The 9,406-nt window shown below is 36.3% G+C and overlaps 1 long non-coding RNA gene across 1 annotated transcript; it reads left to right on the forward strand.

Moving 5' to 3' along the window:
- The first annotated feature begins 3,871 nt into the window (after positions 1–3,871).
- On the forward strand, positions 3,872–5,448 carry LOC145953118 (uncharacterized). Its single transcript, XR_014430670.1, has 2 exons — positions 3,872–4,225; positions 5,197–5,448. It is a non-coding gene; the product is annotated as an uncharacterized LOC145953118 (long non-coding RNA).
- Positions 5,449–9,406: the final 3,958 nt, after the last annotated feature.

Here is a 9,406-nt window from a genome sequence, read left to right on the forward strand (position 1 = left end):
CTCCTCTTATCTTCTTTTCAGAATTCTCACTCCCCCTTACCTCTATCAACAAACAACAAAGAATGTAGGTTTCCAAGATGATCTACTCCTATCTTTTTTTCTCCTAGCCCTTCAAAGCATAAAAGAAAAGTGTGGGCATGAGCAAAAAACTAATGCATCTCTCTTTTTTATATTAAACCTAACTTAGCCTCCCTCTAACCTATCCATGGTTACTCAACCTTAATTTTGATTACAATATCTTTCTTTCCCTCACTTAATAATAATAATAATAATAATAATAATAATAAACACATTATATCATAATATAATCCTCATATAATTTAATCAAAATACATAAATAAAATATAATTATAATTGTAAATTGCTTTCTAACATCAACCCTTTAAATTTTATAATATATATTAATAATGTAATTGCATAAACGTAAGATTTTACAACTCCCGTCCCTTTTTCTTTAGAATTTCGTCCCCAAAATTACCTTAAGCGAACAAAAACATATACAACTATCTCATTTGGCTCTCTAGTTCCCATGCAGCACTTTTCTCAACATTTTCTCCCCAAACAACCTTAACCAAAGGAATTTCCTTACATTTCAATTGTTTCACCCTTTTATCCTCAATCCTCAAAGGAATAGTTTCATAGATGAGGTTATCCTTCAATTGAATGTTATCTGACTCAACAATTTGAGATGGGTCATGAATATATTCTTTAAATTAGGAAACATGAAAGACATTGTGACACCCTTACTACCCCAACACATATATTGTAATAATATAAATAAACTAAGGAAATAAAATTTTCCACATAGGTAAAAGGGTTCACATAAAAACCTTTAGAAACATTCTTCAATATCTAAAATAGTCTGAAAATGGAAGTTGGAAAAATAAAACATAAGAGGTTACAAAATGTTTTCAAATTAATAGCGTTCAACTCCATATACAAATACAATTCATGTCCTAGAAATCCTCTGCCCCGATGTCACAATATCAGAGCATACCCATAAATCAACTGTTGACATTCTAGATGTCACTCATAGCCCGGATCTTCCTCACCTAAAACATCCACAAGTTATACGGTGAGAAAAGAAAACATCTATATATATAGCACATAAGAAAACACAACATAGTATCTCATTATAGCTTAATATTCATAAATATTTCAACATATCGTATTTCAATCAATCATGCATCATCATCACGTCATAATTCTCAATCACACCAATCACCACAAATCTTGCACTTCACACTATGCCAAGGTCACGCTACCCATTTAACAATCCAAGGCCGTGCTCACCCCTGATATAACACTGTGCCAAGGTCACGTTACCCCTAATCCAGGGTCGTGCTCACCCCTGACATGTTAACCAAGGTCACGATACCTATGTAACAATCCTAGGTCGTGCTCACCCCTAATATAACACTGTGCCAAGGTCACGTTACCCCTAACCCAGGGCCGTGCTCACCCCTGACATGTTAACCAAGGTCACGATACCCATGTAATAATCTCGGGCCGTGCTCACCCCTGGTCATAGGTGTGAAGAACCACAATCACATCTCATTCACATTCCACACAACATCTCATAGTTCAATTCCATACGCACATCAGATAAGTCCAAAATAATGGGTTTCATACACCTCAAGCAATTCACTTCTAAATCACTAATTTTTTTAGCAATAACATTCATAAATTAATATAATACTCCACGAAATTACCAATTTAATATAATTTCAACATAAACAGTAAAACCCCCAATTGTTCCAAAACCTAGCTCACAAGCACTTTTCTACAATTTCGTCCTCTCTCCCAGATCATCATTCTTACAAATTATTAGCATATTTATAATCCTCATCACATACAGAATCTAATGGGATCATCAATTCTTCAAACAGAAATCATCCAATTTTTCACAACCTAACTTACAGGCACTTTTCTATAATTTCGCTCTCTCTCCCAGAGCATCATTTTTACCAATTAATCATATATCCATATTCCTAAATACATACAGAATCAAATAAGACTAATAATTTTTCAAACAGAAATAATTATAAAATTAATCATAATCTTAAGGGCTCTTCCTCTACCCAATTCCCTCATGTAACTCTACATATAAATAATTCCCTTTTCCCCCGTACCTGGATAAACAGCAGTTGAACTAAAACAGGGATCTCTTGGTCTCCTCCTCTAAGTGCCCCTTGGTCTTCAGAGAGAAGAAGAGGGAGAGAAGAGAGAACAGAAGATAATAGGAAGAGAGAATGAGAGATGTGTGAAAATGACAGGTGAGGGGTGCTATTTATAGGATTTCAGGTTCACCTACCGGAACGGCCCGTTCCAAAAGTGGAACGGCCATTTTGGACCCTTTGAAACTACGCAAAATTCTCAACTGGAACGGCCCGTTCCAAAACCAGAACGGCTCGTTCTCAATCCCAGTAGAATGGCCCGTTCTCCCACCAGAAAGGCCCGTTCTCCAAACCAGAACGGCCCGTTCTGCTTCTCCAATTTTGGGCATTTTTCTTATTTTGGAATGGCCCGTTTCACTTTTGAAACGGCCCGTTCCGGGCAATCAATTGGGCCCCTGGCCCAGAAATTTTGGGCTGTTACAAACATCGTACAAATTAGAAAGGGACGAAGGCAAAATAATTTGGTAAGCAACATTACGTACCAATCTCGTAAGGATTTGATAGGGACCAATGAATCATGGAGCAAGCTTGCGTGATTTAAATGCTCTACCAACTCCATTCCAAGGAGTTACCTTAAGGAATACATGATCTCCCTCCTTAAACTTATGGTTTTTCCTTTTCTTATCATGATAGCTCTTCTGCCTACTTTGGAATGCTCTTATTCTATCCAGGATTAATCTCACCTTCTTAGTGATTTGTTGAATTACCTCAGGTCCTAACATGGAACTCTCCCCAAGTTTAACCAAACATAATAGTTTTCTACATCTCCTACCATAAAGTGCCTCATAAGGTATCATCTTAATACTGGAATGGTGGTTGTTATTATAGGAAAACTCTATCAAAGGTAGATAACTATCCCAACTACCCCTAGATTATAAGACACATGCTCTCAACAAGTCCGCTAAAGGCTATATGGTTCTTTTGATTTGGCCACCTGTTTGAGGGTAATAGATCGAACTCAACCTAAGTTTGGTACCTAAGCCTTATGCAAGCTCTCCCAAAATCTAGAGGTAAACCTCAGGTCTCTATCAGAAACTATATTAGCATGAACCCTATGTAACCTCACAATCTCACCTATGTATAACTTGGTCAACCTCTCCTAAAGGTATCTAATGTTGAAAGGGATAAAATGGGCACACTTCATTAGTCTATTCACTATAACCCAAATGGAATCTAGATTCTTTGTGGTTCTAGATAACTCAACCACAAAGTCCATGGAGATACTATCCCACTTTCACACTAGTATATCCAAAGGTTGCAATTTTTGTGAAGGTTTCTAGTGTTCTACCTTAGAATTTTGACAAACTAAGTAGACATACACAAATGAAATGAGGTTGTAAGTCTTTGTGACACTCATGTTGACTATGTTTAAGGCTCGTCGGGAGTAGGGGTTCTAAGGGAGTCCTTGTTGCTATCTCACTAAGCGCGATATGGGTCACGTCGGACGTGAGTCATCTCGAGAGCTATGAGTGCTTTCTAGATAAGTTTTGTTTGTAACACCCAAATCTTTATTATTATTATTTTTGTTAATGGCATTTTCGTAATTTTAATAAAGTTATAGGGATATTTTGGGTTTCGGAACGGGCCGTTCCAAAAGTGGAACGGGCCGTTCCAAATGTTGAAAATGTGAGGTTTTTGTAGTCCCAGAACGGGCCTGGAACGGGCCGTTCTGGTATGGAGAACGGGCCGTTCCAGAAGGAGAACGAGCCGTTCTGCTGAGATTAAGAACGGGCCGTTCTGGTTTTAGAACGGGCCGTTCTGCTTTTTGGGAACGGGTCGTTCCGATTTTGGAACGGGCCGTTCCAGTTGAGAAATTTGCACAAATTCGAAGGATCCGGAACGGGCCGTTCCGAATTCAATACGGGCCGTTCCGGGTACACCAGTTTGCCTATAAATAGGGCAGGGGGGGTGAAAATTTTTATACAGAGAAGAAGTGAAATCCTAGAGAGAGAAAGAGAAGAGAGAGAGAGAGAAAGAGAGAGAAAAGGAAAAGAAAGAGGGGATCCAGAGGAGGAGGTCCTGCCCAAGTTCCAACTCCGCCTATCCAGGTAAGGGGGGGGAGTGAGAACCTCGCTCAGGGGTGTGGGGATAATTGTTGGATAGTTGTTTGTCGGATTGGCCCCCAATCCCTTGCCGTTGTTCTGTCTAAATTTCTATTTACTCTACTTTGCTTTTTGTTAAAGGTGCCGTTGTTCTGTCCAATTTTCTATTTACTCTATTTTGTTCTTTGTTGAAGATGCCGTTGTTCTGTTTGATTTTCTATTTACTTTACTTTGTTCTTTGTTGAAAGTAATAAATGAGTATGAAATTAATGTTAATAATAAATGAGTTTTAATATGAACAAGAATGCTCTCTATGAATACCTATGCGGACCTTATGAGGAGTATTGATGACATGACCATGTGAAATATGGACAAATGACATGAGACCTAAGAATGGACTATTGAGACAAACTATGATTATGATACTATGACAAATAATGATATGATGTACTAAATGAAATTATGTAATAAGTTAAATGTTGAGTCCATGAGATTATGAATGTATGACATGCATCATATGCATATATTACTCCAGGTGTGCCGCTGAGGCCGCATACCCACGACTAACAAGGTGTACTTTATGGTCACCCACGATGTAACATGCTAACAAGGTGTACCTTATGGTCACCCACGACTAACAAGGTGTACCTTAGGGTCACCCACGATGTAACATGCTAACAAGGTGTACCTTAGGGTCACCAGTGATGTAACCAGGTGTACCTTAGGGTCACCAACGATGAATTGTGAATCTTCCGTATGGCGCCACATGCATGCATTTATGAGTTGAGTCCATGACATCATAAGCATGATAAATGAGTATATATATGTGATATTGACTATTTATGTATTGTTTACATGTGACTTATATATGTTGTGTGTGTGTGTGTGCTATCTAGCAGTTATTTCTGCACCTGAAACTGAGTGAGATGTTTCTCACTCCCTTGTTGTTTTTGTATATGTTTTAAATTGTGTTGCAGATGATCAGCATCATGAGGATGTTGGTGATGAGGCTTAAAGGCTTCAATTGGGCATGCTCTGATAGGATGTGACATCGGGGCATAGTTATTTTAGTTTAATATGTTATTGTTTTAATAACTTTAGTTTCTCTTCTTTGTAATTTCTAACGAAGAGATAACGTAGATAAAGTTTATAATTCAAGGAAAATGTATGTTAAGAATTGTAATTTGAACGTTCTTGATAAAAGACCAGAATGAATATCTTTATTTATATTTTATTACATGATTTGGAAAATATAAATTGATTCCTAACCAGGAGGCACTGCCACCTTTACTGGAGTTAATTTATATTTCCTTTATTATTATTTGTATATATATGATTTCTTGTTTTTCACTAAATTGTATTGAAAATCTTAACTTCTTTTCTTTTATAATTCTTTTACACTGTAGTTATGATTTATGAGTTACGAATGTGAATCTTCTACCTTGTGATATTTGAAATATTTGTCAACTATGAAAGATTTTATTTACCCAAAAAGAAGAAAAGAAATATTTTATTGTTACATTTGTTGTATATTAATAATGGGGTAGAGGGTGTCACATTGTTAGGCGTAGATGGATTTCTATCGAGCACTGACCGTATATAAAAGATGGCTCCTTATGAGAGCTAAGAGATGTGAGTAGTTTGAATGTTGATGAGTATGGAATGAATATGTATGCTTGATAGATTTCTTGAATGAGATACTTGATTCATGTTGGAAAATTATGTATATGGTAAAATGTATGTATCATTAATAGCAATTGTGAGCATGGCAAATCATCGAGTTCATATATATATATATATATATATATATATATATATATATATATATAATGATTTCATAATATGAAAAGGTCTATGTGACATGCATCATATGCATGCAAATCTATAAATCGTTTGATATGCACTACGTATATCTTGAGATTAGTACCACATGCATGTAAATTCAGAGTCTGTGTCCATTGTATCCCATATCTGAATGTGACTGAATTTGATAGACTATGGCCAAGGCCAAGGAATCCAAGAGGTGATACATTGAAGGAACCAATAGGAATGGGATGATGGACCATGGGCCAAGGGCCCAATCTCTAGAGCTACGGCCACCTTGAAGACCAGTGGGCTTTCCAATCCCAAGGTACTCTTCAGTTTGGACCACTCTATCATGAAGAGAAGGCATAGTTCTAGTTGTAAATATCTTGTACATAGTTCTCTTGTATAGGCTTATTTTTGCCTTTGTATTTCTGAGGCACTTTAGTTTCTTTTATTAGTCATTGTATCTTGATTCTAGGGTGGGTTACTTGGAGAGTTTGAATCCATTTAACCTCCTTTGTTGATACACTCATTTTCTATTTTTTCAGTAGGAAAAGAGGGGTGGCATTTAGCAATGCCTGAGGGTGTGACTAGTAATTGGGCCAGAATTTGGCCGAGGAAAAATTTTACATATTGGACTCATTTTATTCCTAATTTTTCATAGATTTGATTTAGCTAGGTTTCATCATCATTGGATGAACCTAACTAAACCAAATCAAACATTTTTGAAATTAATTCAAGGAGCCAAAAGAGACCAAATCCGCCCACCTTGCCTAGTCTCCTTTCTTTGACCGAATTGCTTCTCTAACCTTCAAGGAGATGAGAAGCTTGTGCTACAAGCTTCTCCTTAGCTTGCTTCCCAAGCAAGCTAAGTGAGAAGCTTGCTCCATAAGTTTCTAAACTCATCTAGAAGGTCAACTAACCTTACCATGGTTCCTAGTGAACCATGGTTAAGGTTAGCTTGCTCCTTAAGCTACCTACCTCTATATATTTGTAATTTCTACTCTTGTAATCACTTTTGACATTTATGAGACTTAGAATTCAGAAATTCTCTCTCATTTCAAGAGTCCAATTGATAGATTATGGCCAAGGCCAAGGAATCCAAGAGGTGATATCTTAAAAGAACCAAGAGGAATGGGATGATATTAAAGACCTTTCATATGTTTGTACATATAGTAGTCTCTTTGTATAGGCTTATTTTTGCCTTTGTATTTGTGAGGCACTTTACTTGCTTTTAACTAGTGATTGTATATTGATTTTAGGGTGGGTTACTTGGAGAGTTTAACTCCATTTAACCTCCTTTGTTGATACATTCATTTTATATTTTTTTAGTAGGGAAAAAGGGGTGGCATTTAGCAATGCTTGTGGGTGTGACTAGTAATTGGGCCAGAACTGGGCCTAGGCAAAATTTTGCTCCTAATTTTTCATAGATTTGATTTAGCCAGGTCTCATCATCATATGATGAACCTAACTAAACCAAATCAAATATTTTTGAAATAAATCATGGAGCATTTTTGAGCCTTGCCCGCCTAGCTCATTCTTTTTATTTTTGGCCAAAATTTCTAGCTTCTCTTACAAGCTTTGAAGCTTTCCTTCCAAGCTTCTAAACCTTAGTAGGTTTGGCTGACCTTACCATGGTTCTTAAGTGAACCATGGTCAAGGTTAGCTTCTCCTACAAGTTTTAGAAACCATGGATGGTTAGCTACACCTTACCATGGTTCCTAGTGAACCATGGTTAAGGTTAGCTTCCTCTACAAGTTACCTCTCCCTATATATTTCTAAATTGTTCATTGTACTTCACTTTTTGAGATATGAAATCAGAATTTGACTCAAATTCTCTCCTCTTAAAGTCCTAAATTTCGTGGAGAAACTTTCTTTCTAAGTTTCTCTCAAAGGTTTCCAACCTTTTAGCTTGTTCAACAAGCTTCATCACTCTTTCATGGAGTAACCGAACCTCCTTGGTGATTCTTCTCCATTGAAGCTTCTTCAAAGGATTTTCTCATCCAAATTCATGGTAAACCTCAAGAGTTTAAAGGTCTTGGAATGGAGCACTTGAAGATTCATCAATCTTCTCCAAGTAGTTCCATCAGTTTTGGTATCTAGAGCCTAGTGCTCTTGAGGTTTTGTGTTCAAACTTTTTCTAAGTGAATCCATGTTGTATCTTCCTTCTCCTATGTCTAAATATGTGTTTGCTGCATGGATCTAAATTATCTAAAAAAATTTGATAGATCCTATATGTCACATAAGAAGTAAATTGATTCATATTCTTGCTTGTTCCTAATCCGTGAATCAATTGTGTTGTGCTTTAGGTTTCCTATACTTGTGCATTTTGATTTTTGTTTGAGTCTTCTCCATTCCTTAACATGTGTCCGCGATTGGACTTCATTCACATTGCATTATTTTTATTTTTGGAATCATTTGTTTTGTCATAGAAGTCATGTGTAGTCCTTTTCATTTTGAAAATTCCTAGACTATCTTGTGGACCTAATTTTTTGTGTGTTGTTTGTGTCCGAAATTTTTTGTGTATTTTCTTATTGAATCTGAACCTACCTATATGTGCTTTTGTTTTACATGTTTGAGTTCATAATTTTCTATTAGTTCTAGCAAATTTCCTAGAGTTAGGTTTCCTTTATGTCTTGTTAAAAGTTTGTCAAGAAAAAAATTGTTAAACACTAATTCCTATTAGGTTTCTGAGTCTTGTGTTGTGGCTGAAACTTTTAACACTTTTTAGGCACTTAAAACAGTGACAAAACAGGGGTGTTTGTGTTCTAAAAACATTAGAAAAACAAGAGAAAGAGTGCTTAAAAATTTGACAAAAAGAATAGTACAAAATTGTGAAGCACTAGTTGAACATTGCATGTGAACACCTCTTGTTTTGTGTGAAAATTTTTGCAGCAGTTCTATCCTATTAAATCCGAGACTTACACATGTTTAAAAGGCATTAAACTCCTGTGTCAACAAATAAAAAGAAAGAACAAAAGAATTTACAAAAGAAAACAAAAAGAAAGAACATAAGAAAAGCCAAGGAGTGAAAATTTGTGTGAATTAGCTCTCGGTTTTGGTGAAATTTTTGCCTATTAATTTTCAGTCCAGCCACATATTTTGTGTCTTAATTTTGTTTCTAATCTTAGCTTTGTTTTTGTAATCCATTCTAGTGCCTTTGTTAGGAATTCCTTTGTGTACTAGCTTTCAAATAGTGCTTTATTTGTTGCTTGTCTTTTCTTGGAATTCCTTCTAGTCTTGTCACATTGCTTTCCACCACTTGGTGTAGCTGTTCCTAATTGTGCATTTTCAGTTTTTAGACTTGTTATTCCATCACTTAAGGTGTGTTGAGTGCTCCTTGAAGGTTTTGAAGGCCAAGCTCAAAGGAAGTCAATATTG

Source organism: Cajanus cajan, chromosome 11, assembly GCF_000230855.2.
Source record: "Cajanus cajan strain Asha chromosome 11, NIPB_CcT2T_4, whole genome shotgun sequence".
Classification (NCBI taxonomy): Eukaryota; Viridiplantae; Streptophyta; class Magnoliopsida; order Fabales; family Fabaceae; genus Cajanus; species Cajanus cajan.